Source organism: Stegodyphus dumicola, chromosome 3 (genome assembly GCF_044657685.1).
Source record: "Stegodyphus dumicola isolate Sdum_Otavi_A_Nest chromosome 3, ASM4465768v1".
Taxonomy (NCBI): Eukaryota; Metazoa; Arthropoda; class Arachnida; order Araneae; family Eresidae; genus Stegodyphus; species Stegodyphus dumicola.
In genome coordinates this window covers 121658629-121680163 of record NC_140770.1, presented here as the reverse complement: position 1 = coordinate 121680163, position 21535 = coordinate 121658629, and the positions used below count along the sequence as shown (strand labels likewise).

The 21535-nt window shown below is 33.2% G+C and overlaps 2 protein-coding genes across 3 annotated transcripts in view; one reads left to right on the top strand and one right to left on the bottom strand.

Annotated features, from left to right (window-relative positions):
* The window catches only part of bwa (alkaline ceramidase), a 188647-nt gene extending 179928 nt beyond the window's left edge, over window positions 1-8719 (bottom strand). The window contains exon 1 of the mRNA XM_085813257.1: window positions 8577-8719. The gene's annotated coding sequence lies outside the window, so the exon portion shown is untranslated. The remainder of the gene's footprint in view (window positions 1-8576) is intronic.
* LOC118199314 (uncharacterized) overlaps window positions 1-21535 on the top strand; it is a 135227-nt gene that overhangs the window by 44575 nt on the left and 69117 nt on the right. The window lies entirely within an intron of this gene.

The following is a 21535-nucleotide window of genomic DNA, read 5'->3' as shown; positions in this document are numbered from 1 at the left end:
GGATACAATTTTCTAAATCCCTCCTTCGCTGTTAAAACAAAGATCTTTCCCATGAGATTTCATTTTAGGGAAGAGAAAGTAGTTTCCAAATGCCGAATCTAGTGAAAAAAAGGATTGCCGAGAACTGTGGCAGTTTTCTTTACTAAACATTGCTTGACGAAAGTTGAATTTTCTGATGGTCCATTGTCGTATTTAATTGAAACTAACACGCTGAATTCTGTTTAGAAATCTCTCCAATTGTCAGTAAAATATGGAGTTACCCTCAGCAACAAATTACTTGCAAATTACTCCTTTCCAATCAAGAAATAAAAAAAAAAAAGAAAAGAGGAGCAAGAACACTAACATGGTCATTACTCGAGATTTTTCAAACTGAGGTTTTTTGTGACCATAGTGAACTTTCTTTAACCTGAGCAGATAATTGCTATTTTGTCATATGATCATAAGCAAATTTCAAGTTTCAATTCCAGTCACAATTTCTTTAAAAAAGAATAGGATTAATTCCCGTTTTAGAGCAAAGCTACTGTTATTATTTGCTCAGAGTTGGAATCCATCATAGCAGATGTTACCTGGATCAATGGAAATGTTTAACTGCGTAGAAAATTATATCTATCAGCAGATAGGAGTTTAGGAGAAACAAATTAAGACGTCATAGTAATAAATTCTGGCAGTTATTGTTCGCGACGTCTGCTATATTTAAAACTTTGCAGATGCACTGTGGGTGACAATTTTCTTCTGTCTTTGCTAATGTATTTCCACACTATCTTGCTGCATCAGTTTGTTTCAGCATCGTCTTCCTTTCTCAAAAACATTTTCAATAAAAATGTTCTGGTGCGACAGTTATGAGATCTGCATATCGATTCGAGAATCAGGAACTCAAGGTCGAGTTTGAAAATTGTCTTTAGATGAAGATATCCCTAGACAGAACAGGAACTACAAATCTATAGTTCTTACCGGACTTGCGTGTTTCTTAAGTAGCAGACTTGATAACATCTCCAAAACGGCAATCGCCTTCCCTTTGCGGACCTTGAAATGGTCTATTGCAAGCAATTTGATCGGCTAACCCTTTTGGTTCAATGCCGGCATTGCCTGCGGTTGTATATCATTTTTATCTTTTCCGCAGTGCTGCAGCTTTTACTAAAGCTTGAAAAACCAGTGTAATAACCTGCACGTAGAGTCTGCGACAGTAAATGCTTGTCAGAATTGATTTTCTGACAGGCATTTACTGCCGCAGATTCTGTCACCCAAAATAAGAATAACTTTGACAATAAGGAGCTTATAAATCAGTTTGCTTATTAAAATTGAATGGTCTAATATTTAGAGCCCTTGAGTAACTCTTCTTTAAAAATAAGGCTGCTACTCACAGGAGGACTAACAATGAAGCTTCAACTGCAAGACTTGATAGCATAAGCTTATCATTATAATACAAAACAAATGATTTCCTTATTCCATACCAATACTCTTAAATAACTCAATACATAAATATCACAGTCTTGAGCTAACACACCCATATTTATTCTTAAAATATAGGACCGAGCCTGGATGTGAGCCTGGATGAGCCACTTCCTACGTCCTAAGAAATTTTGTGAGATCATATTTTAGAAATTTCAATTTTCAAAGGAGCTATTATTAAACTTCACAAAGCAACAAATAACAGTTAGATTTAAAATGCAATTAGGTTTCATGAAATGGTAACAACTTGTCAGTGTACGTTTCGAGAATGGGAATAATTTTTCGGTCACATTAAATACAGACTTGATCCTTGCTTTCCCTTTGTACGAAATTTCGCCATAGATTGCGCCAAAAGTGTCTCATTTTCCCGCCAGTTTCGTATCACGGTGTGATGTGAAGCGTGATTGATATGAGAAATTACGTGCAAGTAAACCGTATTTTTGCGTTTGCAAAGCTAGAAATTATAAATCGGCTATGATTCATCTAAATGAAATGAATATGGAATTTGGAAACAGACTGTCTGGGAAATCTTCCAGTAGTATTTCAAGATTATCTGAAAACGTTTCATTCAAAATGACAGTGCGCTCACGTGTGAACCTTTAATAAACTTCCTCATTATTTATAAATAAAGTCTTCTTAAATGAACTTCCTCATTGTATTTAAGATTTTAAAAGTGTTAACTGCTGCTTTTTGATAAATTTATGGATTTCCTTTCAATTTCTTTTTATTGATGTTGGTTCGCCCCGTGGTTGATAAAGAATAAGTCTACACCGTTTTTCTTCAGAACGCTTTGTATATATTATCATCTGCAAGACATTTTAATCATTTAAGAAATATTAATAAATTATTCCAAAAGTGAACCTTTGAACTGCTTAGTTTCATATATGCACTTCAATAAATATACTAATAAAATATAAATGTAAATTTTTTCTGAGTTCATAGTACTTTCAGAAAAAAAACTGAGTGTATGAAATGTAAATGAGATACTTTTATTGATTTCTCCATTTACTGCAATAATGTATACATAACTGTTATCACAAAAGCTGAATGTGTAGTATTAATGAATATATATATATATATGTACTGTACTTTTATCACATAAACTATAGTTCTTAATCTTAATAAATCAACTGCCGCGACTAATAATGTATTTTGATGGCTTCTCGCAGCAACTTGAGTTGAAAAATTTTATTTTGTACACAAAATGCATAACTTTTATCATATAAATACATACATAACTAAATATATACATAAAATACATAACTCTTATTATAAATAAATACTTACATGTGCATAAGTACATATACTCTTATCATAATAAAAATATATATACAGTATCTTTATCACATAAGACAATAGTTTTTAATCGTATTAAATCAACTGCCCAAACTAGTAATTTATTTTGATGGCTTAGAAAATTCATATTCCAGTAAGAAAATGCAGTACCTTATTAACACAGGTTGAAGCAAGACTGGCACTTTGCATCCAAGTAGGCATATTAAGTATTGCGCGGTCTTGCTAATTGCTGAGCTTCACCGTGAATGGAATTCCGAGGGTCTTTCGTTCACCAACTTCTTAAGGAGATTTATCCTTGCTGTGTGTGTTGAGTGTACCCTTACTACATAATCACTATATGCTTACAATAATCCATGCCTTCATCAGAATTACTTACTGCAACATCTTATTGACACAAGTACAGGCTGAAACAAAGCTGGCACCTGTGCATACAGTTAGGCAGTTGCTAACTGCTAAGTTTCTGTCCCGGATAGAGTTTGGAGCATGCTAGCATCCTAGGTTGCGGTTCGAGGGTCTACAACACCAACGTCTCGATAAGACTTCAGCTTACCATGTACTTTGAGTGTGCCTTTGTGTGCAGGTGCATTCAAAATGATTACAAACATTCATGTCTTTCCTAGGATTTGAAACTGGAATCTTTGTTACAGCAGTTAGCATCATTAACCATTTTCCCATCTGGGTGGCATTTTATTGACATAGGGAGATAGTCTGTATGCGTATTGTTACTTACAACTGCTGTAGTTACAGTTTCAGCTAGGAAATATTACAATACATCTGAGCTGAGTTGGAGTACTGCTTGGATATGTATCGTGCAATAAGAGGAATATATGTAGAACATTCAGAATATTATCACTGAAATTTGAAAGACGTGTATTTCACGGAAAACATTTTATGAAATATACCATTTAGAAACCAAATAAATGATTTAAAATAAGGCTGTTTTATGCAAAATAATTTCTATTTTATTTTTACAAGTATAATTTATTAACAATCTCATAAAAATTGTTCTTGAATTCAGTGTCAGATACAAGTACAGAGGGTATTAACATAATCTTAGGATGATTTTGAGACTATTTCAATAATATTTTAAATCTAAATATATATTATCGAAATGTTCAACCTGATCGCCTTTCTTTGGACTATAAGTATGCATTGTGCTCTCCATAACAGAAAGAATTTATACAAAATCATCAATATTATTGTTTTCTATTTCTCTTTAATTGATTTTCAATCAATTTTAACTTATTAATATGAATATTTGACTTTGCCTTTAAAATTAGATTTGCTTGTGTTATGGAATAATTTTTTAATGATTTAACATCCCCAGATGTTTTAATGAATTTTCCTAATTTATATATAGCTTTGTACTCAGGTGTGCAAACATACAGTATAAAAAATTCAATATATTTTTTACATTTTATTTGGCTAAAATCGTCTAGAAATTAAATAATATTTTAAACAAGAACACGAAGCATGACTTCCGTTCTTGTGTAAACATATGCTATCCAGACTAGAGGGTATTTCCTCATTTTTATTTGTGTATGTGTACAGTAAGTATATATCTTCTGCACATTTTATTTTCATTCTTCCTGAAACACCAGAATTATGAAACTCGTTGATATAGGAATCTCATTAGTGAATGCAATGATGTCTTAGTGAATAATTATTAGAATGGGATGCACTAATGAAATGGGATGCATTTCATGACACTTAATTAAAAAAACCTGATTTGGACAGCACATCACTCCCTTGTACACACTATTTAATTATATACACTTTTTGTTGCAACAATAAATTGCTATTAAATATTGTTAGATATTTAGAACAATAAACTGATGCTAATTATTGTTAAACTAACAACATGCATAAACTGTTATGAATTTAGTTAGATTTCGTTATTTGTTGAAAATTAATTTTTTAGTTTAACATTGCTAAAACATCAATATTTTTGTCACATACACTTCTGTCATTGGAAGTTTATGACTATGACCAACGACTGTGAAAATATAGACTGGGGAGGTACTTTTAAGCCAGGTAAGAGGTAGATATATATACTTTCAGTATAGTATATGCTTTCAGAATATATTATTATTATTATTATTATTATAAGGGCACAGCCCGGATCCTCCTAGCCAGCACAAGCCAGCCGTATGATTAAAAAAATGGGACTGGCCAGAAAAAAAAAAAATTAAGTCCAAAATATGAGTCTCAGTGCCGAATTACAATTTTATCTTTGTTCGTATTTATAATTTTCATTATTGCTCTGCAAAATCTTTCAATATATATATATACACCCACCGGTTATGGTGTATTCAGAATATATACCCAAGCTGAGGTGCAATTTCAGTTTTACCGACTGCAGTAAAAAAGATGTGCACAAGTAGATGTTATAGCAGTCCTGTATACAGAATTTTAATGTCCTACGGTCAATAATTTTTTACTTATACACAGGGGCGTAGCTAGAGGGGGGCACCTGTCCCCGGGCGCAGAATCCAAGGGGTGCCAAACTGATGTTACGACATTTTAGAATTAAATGTTTTCCATCCTTGGCAAGCAGTAGGGGGTGCGAAATCTTCGGTTGTCCCTAGGCGCTGAAAACCCTAGCTACGACTCTGGTTATGCCAGACATGTATGTGCATACAGATGTCATGAAACATTCCCTTCTGTTTTGGGGGAGAAAAATCCTTTATTCTGTCCATATGTAAAAAAATTATCTAAAGTGATATTTCTATTGAAATATAATACCTGACATTTTTTGTGATTACAGTACGTTCTTTACTTCATACAAAGAAGTAAAAATAATACATAAGAAAACTGATGCAATGTACATTGCCTCAATTTACATCTGTTAACTTATTCAAATCTCTATCTAACACATTTCAGTAAAGGAAATATATAATAACATTCAGATTTCTAAAGGAGCCTATGAAGTAAAGTAATATCTGACATCATTTGTTAATTGAAGAAATCCTGTAACTGCAACAGGTCTCTGCCCATACTAGAACTGAAGGTAAGATTGAAGATTCAAAGAAAATTCAATGACAGAAAAACTGCTGGCTTGTGAATTTAATGCCAGAGGTCATTCAGTAATTATAGGATAAGAATCAGACATAATTTCAGGAATGAAAAATTAATCCAGAAGGCACAAATTCTAATTCTAGGGATTGCCCAAACTGAATTCAGTTCTTATCTAAGTGTGCCATGCAATATTGATATTGCCTCAGAACATTGATGGATATCCCGCAGAAAAAAATGAATTCTTTGGATATAATTAAAAAATATATAAGCATTAATTGTCATATAAACAGTATAGACTGGTTTCATTCTTTGAGGAATACAATATCCAAATCTGTAAATAATTTAATTCATTATACATTCTTCATATTTTATACTGAGATAAGTATAGTAGCTTGGGCAATTATTTTAAATTTTATCTCTAGCAATATTTGCTGATGTAAATTTAAATGGTGGAATGGTTAAATTTTTGAAATATTGGTAGTTCAGCATTAATTATATTTCTGGCAAATAAATAGGCTGGCTCAATTTTGTCCTTTTTACATTGTACTTAAAAAGTCTTCCACAAATACTTCTATTCTCAATAGGAATTTTAAGTGCTTTACCATAATCCAATCCAATCTGATCTTACATAAAGTAATTACTAAAAGGTTTTTATAAAAATGATTTATGAAGAGATATTATGCAAACCTTTAGCAATTTAAAATTAATTCTAATATTAAAAATGTTTTAAAATAATTTTTATTAGTTAGACTTTAGACCAAGTCATTTGCGTTGATAAATTTTTAAAGGGTCTCTATGATGGTCAACAACTCGATACCCAAATATGCAATGATAATTGATCAGCACAATTAAGATTCCACTGACTGTCAAAAAAAGGATTCATAAAAAAAGATAAGTAATTGTACACTGATATAAAACCTTATTATACAAATAAATCAAGCTATATTCAAAACATACGAGTGCATTAAGTTTGGTAAATCATCAGAGAGAAATATCCCAAAATTAAAGACATTACCAAACCAATATTATAGAATATTTCTTCCTCTTACTTACTGGAAAAAAGCTTTAGTTAAGTCAACAACTTACTATGGAAAGCAAGAAACAAGCTTAATATTTCTAAACGAGCTGATTTAAGAAATAAGCAATTGTATGCCAAATATTAAAAAAATTATTTCAATACATCAAGTGCAGCCATTACATTCATTAAAATCAAATTCTGGGGCAATTATAATCTATGATTTTGGATCTTTTGCAAGTTTATTTTGCATCTTGTTTATATCTCTAAAGTTCAAAATAATAATAAAGCATAGATCTAAAAAATCATTTTTTTTTCAAATCTGTTATGCATATTCTTAATCTACTTCAATAATACTTAAGCTATGTATGCACAATTATTTGTATTGATATGTTGTATGCTATATATTATAGAGAAAAATATAAAAGGGTTAATGGAGAAAAAGCCTGGGAATCCTTAATTTAAACTATAAATTTTTAAAAAAGTACTCTGCTTTACACAGCTTATTCTTGGTACTTTCAGATGTTATGCAATATATAAATATAAAGAATGAAATCTTATGGAAATATGTGTGGCTACTTATATTTATTTGTTTGTAGGGGGGGGAATCAGAGTAAACGACAAAATTATCTACAATCAAAAGCTTAATTGTACAGAAAAATACAGTTTTTCATGAACTGAAACTAAACAGAGTGTTTAAAAAATTAGAGTAATGTAAAGCTCAACTGAGGAAAATTAATATTGAATTTGAGTTCTACATTTCGAGTGTTTATAGAAATCAGAATTGTGCTCTTCTGTTATTGGGACCACATTCAGAAATGTATATATACAAAATATAGATAATATATTTTGATTTATACATACAAATCATGCATATTTACTTCCTGAATGTATTTTACGTTTTCTATTTGGTTTACTGTTACATACATACTGACATAAAATTTTGATTGAAAATAAAGTTTCTCAAGTTTACTACTAAATACATGAGTAATTTTTTTCTTTAGGTAAACGATTCCTTTTTTAAAAAAATTCACTTTATTCTCATATGAGTTTATTAATTAAAATTAGAAAATTAACAAACTTTTGAAGATGCTTAACCATTAATTAATAATAAGCATCTTCAAAAGTTTGTTAATTTTCTATACTATTTTTCTTTCCGAAATGAAATTTTATGTCCTATGACATAAACAGCCTGAAATTTTCAAACAATTTTTTGGATTAAAGGCTCTAAAAATGAAAATAAATAACATAAATTAAAAAAAGCTATATAAACTTAGTACGGATCATTCATTCTCTCGGCAATGCTTTGCTCATTTTCCTAAAAAACTGAAACGTATTTTCTTCGAGATAAAGCGCCAAATATGACACATTTAAAGTAACCCCATATTTCTGCGCATGCGCAACTGAACTGTTATCATGGAGGAAAAGCACGGAATAAGTCTGTATTTAACGTCGCGTATAATTTTTTCTTTCTTCTCTTCGCTTAAAAGCTTATGCTCATTAAATTCTCTTTCATCGTAAATGAACCACACAGCTTTTGAACTTTCTCTTTTTATGTTTAATGAACTGTGAAAGGACGATTTAAATGTTTTGAAGCTAAAGATGGAAACTTTCGAAGAAAGAACGTAGTTACAAATTATATTTATAAGAGTTTGTAATGCATTCGAACCGAAATTAAACGATAACGAAGTTGACGGAGAGAACTTTTTTGTCACGTGAAGTGTCAGTTTTCTGTACCTAATGAACTTTCTGTTGTATCTCTCAATAGAATTCTAAAAGGTAAAAAGAAATCTCTTACCTTTTCTTTCACCCGGGAGCCGAGCTTGTTCCATTCTAATTCTTATTCGATGAAATATCTAAATAATTCCAAGCTTTTGCATAAAAACTGACACTTCTGTATAAATATAGATATTATATTTAGATACAGTTATATACAATTATTAGATTACATGAAATTACGCGCTCTCCAGCTAACAGTCAATCGAGTTCGGACTCAGAGTTCTAACTACGTTCTTCCGTAGGATTATTCTCGAGTTTAGATGTAATGGTGCTGATAGTTCAGAGTTTAGATGTGGAGGCGCTGATAGTTCGGAGTTTAGATGTAACATCTCCTCCCACCATTGAGATCCGACGATGCGGAGGAACTCAATACACATAGGTCCAGTCGATGAGGAGGCCGAACAACTCGTCCAGCTCTGGTCATCACTCGAGGACTTGAGGCAGGTTCTGGAATACTAGCAGCCTGATCAGCCTGACCAGTTGCATGGTCGTTTCTATCTCGAGGTGCTCTGTCGGGGAACGGAGGGCCAACGGATTCGGAAGTAGAGATCTCCAACGGGAAAAGCCGGGGCACTGGACGAAGCAGAATACCATTTCTTGTCTTGACCCTCGCTAGTCTAACTATTCCGTCTTTACTGGGGAAAAGCTCGACTATCTTGGCTAAAGGCCAATGTATGCGTCGTTTCTGGCTGTCTTCCAATAGAACGACATCGCCTACTTGCAACTGTTGAAATTTTCCCTTCTTTATTGCCTGTTGTCTCAACTGACCAAGATATTCATTACGAAATCTGTTTCGTAGATCATGTCTTATTCTCTGTCGGTATTTGGCTCGTCGGTTTAGTTCTTTGGAATCTACGTAGTCCATATCAGGAACTCCAGATGACGGCAATTCTTGCAGAAACATCATAGGGGTCAGTGGTGATGGATCTTGATTATCCTCTGATACATATGTGATAGGTCGCGAATTAATCACTTGTTCACAGTCACATAATATAGTGTATAATTCTTCATAATTTAAGGACGTTCGACCTAACACTCTTCTTAAATTTTCTTTCACCATTCGCACAAGCCTCTCCCACCAACCTCCCCACCAGGCGGCGGTCGGAGGGTTGAACTTCCATCGTATCCTTTGGATAGAAGCAGCTGAACATATGGCGTTCCAATTAACTTTCTTAAGAACACTGTTAGTCCCTACAAAATTAGTTCCGTTATCGGAATATATCACATAAGGTCTACCTCTTCTGGCAATGAATCTACGTAAAGATTGGATGAAAGTTTCTGTAGATAGAGAAGTAACTAGTTCGAGGTGAATGGCTCTATAAATGGCACATGTATACAAGACTATCCACGCTTTAGACCCCTCACGGAGATAGAGAGGACCCGCTAGATCTACACCGACGACTTCAAAAGTCGCCCCTTCTCTGACTCGATCTTCGGGTGGAAATCCTGGCTCGACTTCCACTCTTTGTGAAACAAATCTTTTACATCTTACACATTTTCTGATAATATTTCGAATACTTTTCCTGGATTTTAATATCCAAAAGTTTTCTCTAAGATTTGTCATTAAAGTGCTGATACCAGCATGCTGGAGTTCTAGATGTTTCTCGTAAATTAGTCTCTCAACAAGAATATGTTTTGAAGGTAAAATGATAGGATATCGGAAATTTTCATTATCTTGACGCTGTAGGACGTTCGTTTTGGCTCTTAAAATTCCATTTTGGTCTACGATCGGTCTCGGCGCACGAATGGCGGGATCGTTTATGCCTGTAAATGATTCTTTCTGTACCAATCTACAAAGTGCCTTTTCAGCATTCTCCAATTCATCAACTGAGACATTAGGAGTGAGGTTTTTATCTTTGTTCTTTAAATTGTGATAAAACCTGAAAATCCAAGCGATCATTCTCACGGTTTTTCTATATGAAGAGAAGTATTTGTAGTACCGGTCCAAATTGTCTCCATGATCTAGAAGAGTCAGAATCGTTTTCCTTTTTTCCTTGTTTATAAGTTCTTCATCAGGCTTTTCTTCTACATGGGGCCACTCGTCTTCTGGTAAGTAAAGCCACGATGGGCCCTCCCACCATGCCGATTTCTGTAATTGCTCAATAGTACATCCTCTCGATGGGAGATCCGCTGGGTTTAAACTTCCAGGTACATGCCTCCAGTCAGATATTCTGGTAAGCGATCTTATTTCTTGTACTCGATTGTGAACAAACGTACCCCATGCTTGATCCCTTCTTATCCACCCCAAAGCTGTAGAAGAATCACTCCAGAACACTGTTCTACAATTCTTAAGTTTCAAATCTGATAGAATTGTTTTGGCAAGCCTGGCACCTATCAGACAGGAAAGAAGTTCAAGCCGTGGAATCGTAAGTTCCTTAATAGGGGCTATTCGACTTCTCGCACTTACTAACTGAACCTTTACACCTTCGATGGTTTCAGCTCTTAAAAATGCACATGTGGCATAGGCTCATTTACTAGCATCCGAAAAAACGTGGAGCACTACGGTATCTTCGTTTTCGTAATCAATATTTAACCAACGAGGAATTTCAATCTGAGATAGCAGAGGCAATTGGTTCAACCAAGTCCCAAACTGCTCACTTAGGGGAAGAGGAAGATCTTCATCCCACTTAATCTTCTCGTTCCATGTTTCTTGCAAAATTAGCTTAGGAATTACAGTTATCGGTGCAGTAAAGCCAATGGGATCAAAAATTTTCTGGGTAATTGACAAAACTTTTCTTTTGGTAATAGGTTCCCTCAAGTTAAATGTTTCTTCGATCTTGCAACTCAAACTATCTTTTTCTAAATCCCATACTAATCCTAATACTGGGACAACTTTTGTCTTGCTCTCTATCTCATCGATCATGTCAATGCGAAAATTTGATCGCCAACATCTCAAATTGAAATGCCCTGAAGCCAAAATCAATCTTGCTTCTTGAACGAAATTTTCGGCTTCATCTACTTTATTTAAGCTAATTAACGAATTATCGAGGTAAAATGAATCCTTCAAAATATTAGAAGTTTCTACAAACTTTTCTGGGACTGTAGTCAAAAGGTGACTAAGTGTAGCGGCTAGCAGAAACGGACTTGATGTGAGTCCAAAAACAACTCGGTTATGTCTGTAAATTTTAAACTTATGTTGATTATCGAACCATAGAAACCTTAAAAAATCTCTATCCTTTTCTGCTATTTTGATTTGACAAAAGGCCTTTTCGATATCCGATGACACTCCTATGCGATATTTTCGAAAACGATTCAATATACGTGGAATAATTTCTATTAAATTTAGTCCTTTACCCAGACAATCATTGAGAGAGGGTGAATTCTTAGAACGTGCAGATGCATTGAAAACAGGCCGTATCTTTGTAGTTTCACTAGACTCTTTTATTACAGGTCTGTGTGACAAGTAGTGCACTCCTTCCTCCTTTTCCTCAGTTACTACCTCAATAATATCCTTCGCTTCCCACTCATCAAATATTTCTTCGTAATCTTTTCTTCTGCGTGTGTTAATTAGTTTACTTTCGGTTTTGACGAGGTGTCTTTCTGCCACAGTACGGTTACTGGATAAGACGGATTTATCTAAAATAAAGGGTAAGGTTACTTCATATCTCCCGGAGCTATCTCGTTTTACACTTTTTAAGAAATGTTTTCGGGTTTCTTCTTCCAAGGCACTTTTCGTTTTGTTTTCCTGACTTGAAATCCCCAAAGTGTCTAAACGCCAAAGATTGGACAAATTTGTATCGGAAACATGTAAGGATAAAGAAAGAACGGACAGGGAACTCGACGTATTCGCATTCTCTTTAATCTTGCCCATTAAAGTCCAGCCTAACTTGGTCTCAAAGGCTACGTAATCCCCCGCAAAATGTTCAATTCTTTCAGTGAACAATTGTGCTGCGGTGTCCGCTCCTAACAGCATATGAATCTCTTCCGGATTTTCTTGAAACAGACAGAGATTTCCATTCACATGATTGTCGTTGATAAGGATTCCCCTTTTTTCCATTACTTTAATTAATTTTTCGTCTTTGATCTTAGGTAGTGACGAACAAATTTACCTCTGGTCTAGTGCTTCGATTTTACACCTGTACTTTCCATCCAAACTTGTTAAATCTATTTGATAACGATTATGATCTTCCGAAACTTCTACACCCCCAAATAACCCATGTTTAATTCTTTCAGTTCCTATCTTTTCTAATTTCAACGTTTTAGCAGCATATTGACTTATGTACGTGTTCTGACTTCCGGTGTCTATTAGCAATCTTAAATAACCCTTTAAGGTTTTCCCAGCTACCCCTACGACCAAAGTTTGTAAATAAACTTCAGAACGGTTGCTTTGATTCGAAAGTACTTTATTCTCAACTTCCTGGACAGTTTTGATCGTTCCCTTTTTACTCTCGGAATTAATTCTGTTGCACATAATCGTAGAATGCTTAGAGTGACAATGGGTGCAAAAAATGTTAGAATCACAAAATTTGCTGATGTGACCCTTATTTTGTAAACACCTAAAGCAAGTGCCATTTTTGAGTAGTATTTCAACCTTTTCGTCATTAGTTAGTTTCTGGGCAATAGGACATTTATGGCTTGAATGGGAAAAATCTCCGCAAAAAACACATGCCTTAATCAATTTTTCTTTAATACCCGTGGACACTAAATCAGAAGCAGAAGAAGCTTTCGTTTCTAATTTATTGCTCTTTCCATCGCTGTAATGACGAGTGTTTATTTTCTGGACTGCATACGCAGACTGACGGCGCCCACTATTCGCTGTCGAATGCTCTGAATTCTTATTTATGACTTCCGCCCTTTCGCGTGAATCTAAACATTGAGCTATAATCAAGCACAGGCTTTTAATATTACAATACGCACTTCCATTACTCATTCTGTTAATCTCAAGCAAAATATCTTGGGGAAGTGATTTCAGAATTATTGGACATAACACACTTGATAAATTCTCGAGAGACTGACCCAAATTTTCTAAACATCTTAATTCGATAGAAATATTATCATAAAATTTTCTAAAGGCGCGAACATCATTCGAGATTTTCAACGGTTTAGTGTTCAAAATGTTATTTATGTGAGTGTAAATGAGCACATCTGTTTTCGCAAATCTTTCTTTTAGAAGATCAATTGCGGAATCGTAATTAGCAGCAGTAATCGGTAATCCTTCGACTGTATTTAAAGCAGAACCACCTAAATGAACTTTCAAATAATTAAATTTGTCTATTTTATCTAATGAATCATTTTTATGAATGGCAGACTCGAAACTGTTCCAAAAGGTTAGCCAGTTGTTTATATCTCCGTAGAATTTCGTTAAAGTTAACTTAGGTAATTTAATTCGAACAGACTCGTTATGTTTTGGTTCGCTTTGACTATCAGTACTGAACTGGTTATTTACTACCGTTTCAGTAGATTTGCGTTTTAATTCGTCGATTCTTTTGGAGGTACGGAAACTGCATTTAACGACCTTTTGGCGATATTCTTCAGATTTTTGGAATCCAGCATCAAATTCTTCGACTTTAAAAAGAGGTTCTAATTCTGTATCGACACTTTTAAGCGATTCGAAATTATTCTTTAATATTTCTAAATTTTCTTCCAAATCATGGATTTTCGGATCAATTTCCGAAAGCTGCGATTCCAAATCTTTAAGCGATTTCGTTACTGATGTTCGGAGAGCTGCGCGCTTCTTTTTTAATTTATTTAAAATCTCTTCAGACATGTTCTTAACAGTTCAAAAATTCAAAATGTAATCAATAATTGTATTCTTAATCTTTATTGTCTAATTTAAATTCTTATTCTTAGCTCGGGCGTCCCGGCAGGGATGCCAAAATTTGTTGTATCTCTCAATAGAATTCTAAAAGGTAAAAAGAAATCTCTTACCTTTTCTTTCACCCGGGAGCCGAGCTTGTTCCATTCTAATTCTTATTCGATGAAATATCTAAATAATTCCAAGCTTTTGCATAAAAACTGACACTTCTGTATAAATAAAGATATTATATTTAGATACAGTTATATACAATTATTAGATTACATGAAATTACGCGCTCTCCAGCTAACAGTCAATCGAGTTCGGATTCAGAGTTCTAACTACGTTCTTCCGTAGGATTATTCTCGAGTTTAGATGTAATGGTGCTGATAGTTCAGAGTTTAGATGTGGAGGCGCTGATAGTTCGGAGTTTAGATGTAACACTTTCCTTTCATGATGAAGTGTTAATTTTAAAATTCTGAAAACTTCAGCATATTATTTTTTATTTTAAAATCTAAAGGATTCTTACTGAAATTGTAAAATTATAAAATAAAAAAGATTAGCTGGCACTTAAAAGATTATTTTGGAATATTCTACAACTTTTAATATTTAATTTTCCTTTGCTAATTTTCAAATCGAAAGTATTTATCAGTTTACAAGTTCGAAAAGTCTGCAATACACTCCCAACTATGGCACCCCTAACAGTTTGTAGGGTTGCCGCAACGGAGATATTGTAAGAGATCAGAGTTTGGACGGTAGAGTAGGCAGTGATGGTTAATATGCAAGTATCCTCAATGTTAATAAGTTTTCCAGCGACTTTTTGCTCGTAGTTGGAATTTTATAATCAGTATAAAAATGCAATTTTTAAAATTCAAAGCTTTAGTAATGTCGAGAAATTTGTGTATCTCAAATTTCTTTTAAATAGTATTGCATTAAATGCAATTAGTGGATTTTAACTTACCAATGTAAACCATGAAGTCGCGACCGAATTGTTGAAGCAATTTTTGGAAAGAAAAATTGCCGCGATTTTTTCACACACAAGGAAATTACTAAACATGAAACCGGAGATAAATTTTTCGAATATTAATGAATATAGAAAATTTTGTGACGAACATGAGATATTCAGGACGTAAGTTTAGAATCTTTTGGCTTAATCGTTAACCGGTCAGGTGAATCTCTGCGACTGTTCACTTAAAATAAATTTTTTGCATGTTAAATGTATCGGTAAGGAAGAATACATTTTTAAGTTTAATTTACATTCGGTTGTAACAAACAGTATTAATATTTTTTTAGAGATTTTGTAAAACATCAATCTCACAATTACCTTATATAGCAGAAGTTCACTTGACTGATTATAAGTTAACATCTGGATCTAATGGGCACTCTTTATTGAAAAAACGGATATCGAAGCCCATACATACAGTGTTTAATCAAAGACATTGGTCTAAAGCTGAATTTGATGTACGTCGGTTTATTAAATTTATCTGCTAGGAAATGCAAGAAATCGTGAACTATTTTAGATGGTTTTAGGAGATTTATTAGTTTTTATGATAACAGCTTGAAACTCATACAGATAAATAAACAAAAGTATGCATTTATTCTAATGAGAAAGGGAGAAATTATATAATTCTGCTATTTGCTTTCTTGCCTGCTGTAGCAATTTTAATGACCGTCAGTATACTAAGAGACGGTTTTATTGCGAAGGTTATTGTTGTTAAACTATTAAGACTTGCATTGGAACATTTGATCGTTTCATGTGAGGAAATGTTTTTCTGGTATAAATCTAATTTAAATACCTTCTCCAAAGTATCTAAAAAGGTATGCTTACTTTCAATCGCAAATAAAAACTACTTAAATTCCTAAATAGTGTAGAGAAGTAAAGTCGTTATGGAAACATTATTTATAGTGCTTGAAGCTGAACGAGATCAATGGAAAATATTGCCGCCCAATGATCATCCTGTTTGATTGCATAAAACATTTCAGACATAAGGACAAACATATTTCAGGTATTAACAAAATTTAATTAAATTAAATTAAAAAAATTCTGAAAGCTTTAAGATTTTACTTATATCCAAAGAGGCTTTTTTTACATTTACACATACGTACACGTTTCGAGAGCATTACGGCTATAATCAAAAATTCGTTAAAGTTTAAAAAATATGAAACAGATAATAAAAGAAATTCAAAATTCGGACTTCCAGGTGCCCATATTCGGGGGAAGAACTACGTTATTCAAAATTTGAAGGCTCTAAGTACCGTTGTATTTTCACACTGCAAGAAACACATATTTTCTTGCAGATACTTCACTATTTAATTTCTCTAAGTATAACTCAGGGTCATAATATTTGGTGGCAATAATCTGAAAAGTGATACAGCCGTTTATAGTGATTCGACCCAAAATGCCGTTTCAAAACTAATAGCCCTTTTGGGCTAACGCCCCTTTGGACTGAAAAGTATTCGATCCTAATGGATTTGCCTATCCATTAACATTACTGCCAGGGTTATTGCTTCAAGAAATGTAGAAAGAATAGTTTAAGTAGGAGGAAAGTCTGTCTAATTATACTGCTAAATGTTAATTCAAAAGCGGATGAAGGGAAATTTGTTGATTTAATAAATATTAGATTAGAACAGGAATTTATCAGAAAATCTAGAATCGCACATTGATCTGATTCTTCACGTTTCCTGTGTAGGGATCCTCTCTTTTATCTGTTAACTAAGTGTCGAGGAACCTGGTGAACTACTAAGCGAGTAATCGCGTAAGTCAAGAAACAAAAACGTAAAACTCAAGAAGGGTGCTCTCAATAAAGATGTACAGAAGTTCGCTTTCTCAGGACGTGCAGCAAAGCCACCATTTGGGCTTAAACTCAAAAAAAAAAAAAAAAAAAAAAAAAAAAGTAAGAACTAAGAACTTAATTAATGACTAAGTAAAGGGATTTATCCGAAGCTAACACAATTTCTAACTAGTTGGCCCGTAATTAAATTAGCTAGTGGAGCTACCAAGGGCACGTAATACGGCCGAGAGTAATAACAGCTTAGAGAGATGTAGTCAAAAGGCAAACGCGAGCTATTCAGGAAATCTTAATTCTCTCTCCCGAAGTCAGTGAAACTTATATACTATCTACTACTCATTTGCATTTAACGCGATTCTAAAAGCTCATTCTGGTAAGGAATTGTAAGCTGAAATTAGAAGAGCTAGGAAAGTGTGACAAACTTAAAATAACTGTTATAAGCTTAGGGTAAACCTTACACCTGTAATGCAAGCAAATATGAGCATACCTCTTATATCTTCTTAAGAGCAAACAAGTACGCTGAGGTTCACCTAATGCAGACTAAATACCAAGTTACAATAGCTTGAATAGTTTCTATAATTGCTCTAACACTGGAATCATTAGCAATAGCTATACGAGTATGTATGTACTGCTATCTAAATAAAGTGATATAACTTCGAAATTGCAAAATACATTTAGGAGTGATTCAAGTAATGTATCAGTTTAGATTAAACGCAAAACGGACCAGTTGGTTTGATTTATTTAATTCCTAGCAGCTTCGCTGCCAGCCTTCGTCTGGCTTTTAAATGTACCGGAAAAATGGCTGAAGAAAACACCAAACGTTAAATTTAAAAAACTGCGTAGAATTTTACTCTGCAGAATAACTTCATAAAAAACAATTATTACGTATAACAAAATTACAATGAAATAAGCAATATCCCTTAATACAAATATTAATTATCCTAATAAATAAATTAACCAACTTCCCTTTGCAAAATCTTAAGAACTCAAATGGTATAAAGGAGGTTAAGAACTTTGTTTCCTAAAAAAATCATTCAAAACTTTTCAATATCTTAAAAACAGTGAAATGAGCAATAAATAACATAAAAGAATACAAAAAACAAAAAATTCTGAAAAACAAAGTATAATTAATGATATTTTATCTTATATTTTCAAGAGAAAAAAATTACAATGAAATAAGCTATATCCCTCAATACAAATATTAATTATCCTAATAAAAAAATTAACCAACTTTCCGTCGAAGGAAAAAAATGATGCAAAACGTTTCAATATCTTACAAATAGCGAAATAAGGAAAAAAATAACATGAAAGAAACTCAAAAAACATAAAATTCCGCGCAGAGTTTTACACTACAGAACAACTTTATCAGAAAAAATCAATAAAAATGTATTATATATATATATAGAAATGACAATGAAATATGTTAATCTAAAAACAGTGACGTAAGAAATACGATGAAAAATTTTGCCAAACCCATATTTCTAAAAGAATGAAACTATTCAAAAGGATGCAATTTCATCAAAAATCTATCAACAACAATAAGACAGGAAAATTGTTGCCAAAATCACATTTTTAAAGATGTGAGATGTGAGAAGTGTACTTGGAAGCTTCATTTAAAAAAATTTTTTAAATACAAAATATCATTTTTCCAAAATTCTTTTTGTAAAAGCAGTCGCAAGGATGAAAGTTCACTTTGTTAAATAAATTCGTGTTTAATCGATTTATTGAAACACTAAATTTATTTTAAGTTCGTAAAATAGCTAAGTGCCTGCGTTTCATGACGATGTGAAAATGGAGTGTGTAGAGTAAAATCTCGCTTTCCTATAGCCCATTATGTCTCAAAATGACGCGATTTCGTCACAAAACATAAAATTAAAAAAATTCTATTTCGAATTTCGAAAAAATCGCTTCGAAGTGCACTGGCTCTTGTCTAGATGCACCTATGTACCAAATTTCGTAGCCATGGGTCTATTAGCTTACTCGCAGCGCGAACAAAAGGTACACACACACACACACAGACAGATTCTTTCTTTTATTATATGTAGAGATGGCAAAGCCTAGGCTATCTACCTAAGGAAAGGGATTGCCTTTATGAATGGTTTCTAAGGGAAACTGGCTCGTATGCATGTTAGACTTGAGGAAAACAGCAACCCATGCAGAAAGCTCATTCACTGGGATTCGAATCCCGGACCAAACTACCAGTGCCCAGCGACTTTATCGCTCGGCCTCTAGTGGGCCTCCAAACTATCTTTATTAATAATATATGCAGAGAAGTACACCAATAAGGGTAATTCCGACGATTGTCATTATTTACCAGAAACGCTGTACTCAGTTGATCTACTAGTCCGTCGACATAACCTTCAAATTTTTTTTTCTGCACTAAACCACAGAAAGATCCACAACGGCTCAAAAAAAAAAAAAAAAAAAAAAAAAAAAAAAAATCTGAAATGTTTCAGATTTTAAATTACGTCCAAAGGGGCGTTTTTTAACATTTTGTGTGTTACTTTTCTTTATTAAATATCATGTTCCTCGCACTTAAACCATAAGATCAAGTGCAACAGCAATATCGCAAAATAGTTTTAAAACGAGCATATCTTTAGAATTTCCGATACAGAGACTCACGCGCTGGAGATAAAAATGTTTTTTCTGCACAACGTTGCCATTGCTCGCTTTGAAATCCTTGAGTTTGTTAATCAAAAATTCGTCAAAGTTTTAAAAAATAGGAAATCGATCATAAAACAAATTTCAAATTTCAAATTTGGTCTTCCACATGCTCATATTCGTTGGAGGATTACGTTATTCAAAGTTCGATGACTCTATGTACCGTTATTTTATGACAATGTGAGAAATATACATACATTTACGCAGATTTTCATTATTTAATTTCTTCAAATATAATGCAGGACTCTAACATTTTATGGCAACAGTTTGAAAAGTGAACCGACATTTATCCGTCCGACGCAAAATGCCAAAACGAAACTAATAGTCCTTCGGATTCAAATCCCTTTGGACTAAAAAAGATCCAACTAAGTCAGGATTACTGCAAAATCTTCGAAGAAGTCAACTATGGAAAAAAAAAAAAAAAAAAAAAAAAAGATAATAATTAAGTGAATAAAATAAAAGTTTATCCGTTAGATAAAAAAGTTTATTATTACATTATTACTTTTATCAAAACCAAAAATTATCAGAAAAAAGATGGTCAGTCTATAAATTCTACCATAACTACAGAGATTTAAAAAAAAAAGGGGGGGGAGAAGGAATTAACTTGCTTCTGACGAAGTCCAACAAGCTAAAATACCTCTTCTTCAAATAGCACATTCAAAAAGTTTCGGAGAAATGAAAATTTTTGTGAATATGTTATCATTTGGAGATGGAAATAAGGTGTTGACAGTCCATATAAAACCTCTATACACTGGTGAAAGTGAAAAGGAAAAATAAATAAATAAATAAAAAAAATACAACAGTTTGCCTCATTTATCACTCAGAAACAAGGATGAAACGTAATTAAAAGCAGTTCCTGGGTTAGACCGAAAACATAAACTCAGTCGAATTCACACAGTAGAAAACTCCTTGCTTTACAGAAAATTTAGTTAATGATTTCATATTAATCAGTCACGTGTTCATTGCTGCACAAAAATGTTGGAATTAAAAAGTTAACAATATACAATTTGTCATCCGCTAACAGCAGCATATAGTGAAATCATTGAAAACATTCCTGTGCTTCATATCGATTGTAAGTGCAGACGTAAAAATTGCATCCAATGAAACATTGCTACACAAATCTAATGCTGTTAGGCAGAGAAGAATACAATATTAGAGACAGATTATAGCTAATGTTGTTAGGTAGAGAAGAATGCAATATTAGAGACAGATTATAGCAAAGAAATATAAGTTTCCTCAAAACAACAAATTGGCCACGTATTTCTAGTTTCAAGTAACATTGCAGGGCCTAACTAATCCATAATTTTACAAAACCAAATAAACGCATTAATTAGGATTATCAAAATAACGTTCTGTCTTAAAATGGATAAGAAAGGCCTGGATCCACTGAGATAAAAATCACACATTCCGACATCCACATGTACATACATTCCATGGTACATACATTCCATGGTATTCCATTCAATCCACAATAAATAAATAAATAAATAAAAATAAAAAAAGGCTAACTACCGTAGGATAGTTTAAAAAACAAACTCTAAGTTGTTTATCAAGACTCATCAGAAATTCGTAATTCTAATTGAACGAATCTTAGCGATGCTTATCAAGAAAATCCAGGAAACAAAACTTTCCCAGTGAGGATTCTACAGACGCTGATTGAGGTTGTTTCTCTCATGAGCAATTTAACTTATTCAGGGGTTAGTAAACCAGGTAATTTTGAGATGTCAACGCTGGAGGCTGTAATACCAAGCACAGTATATCTTAACGATGTAATCACGCAATTGGTTAAATCGT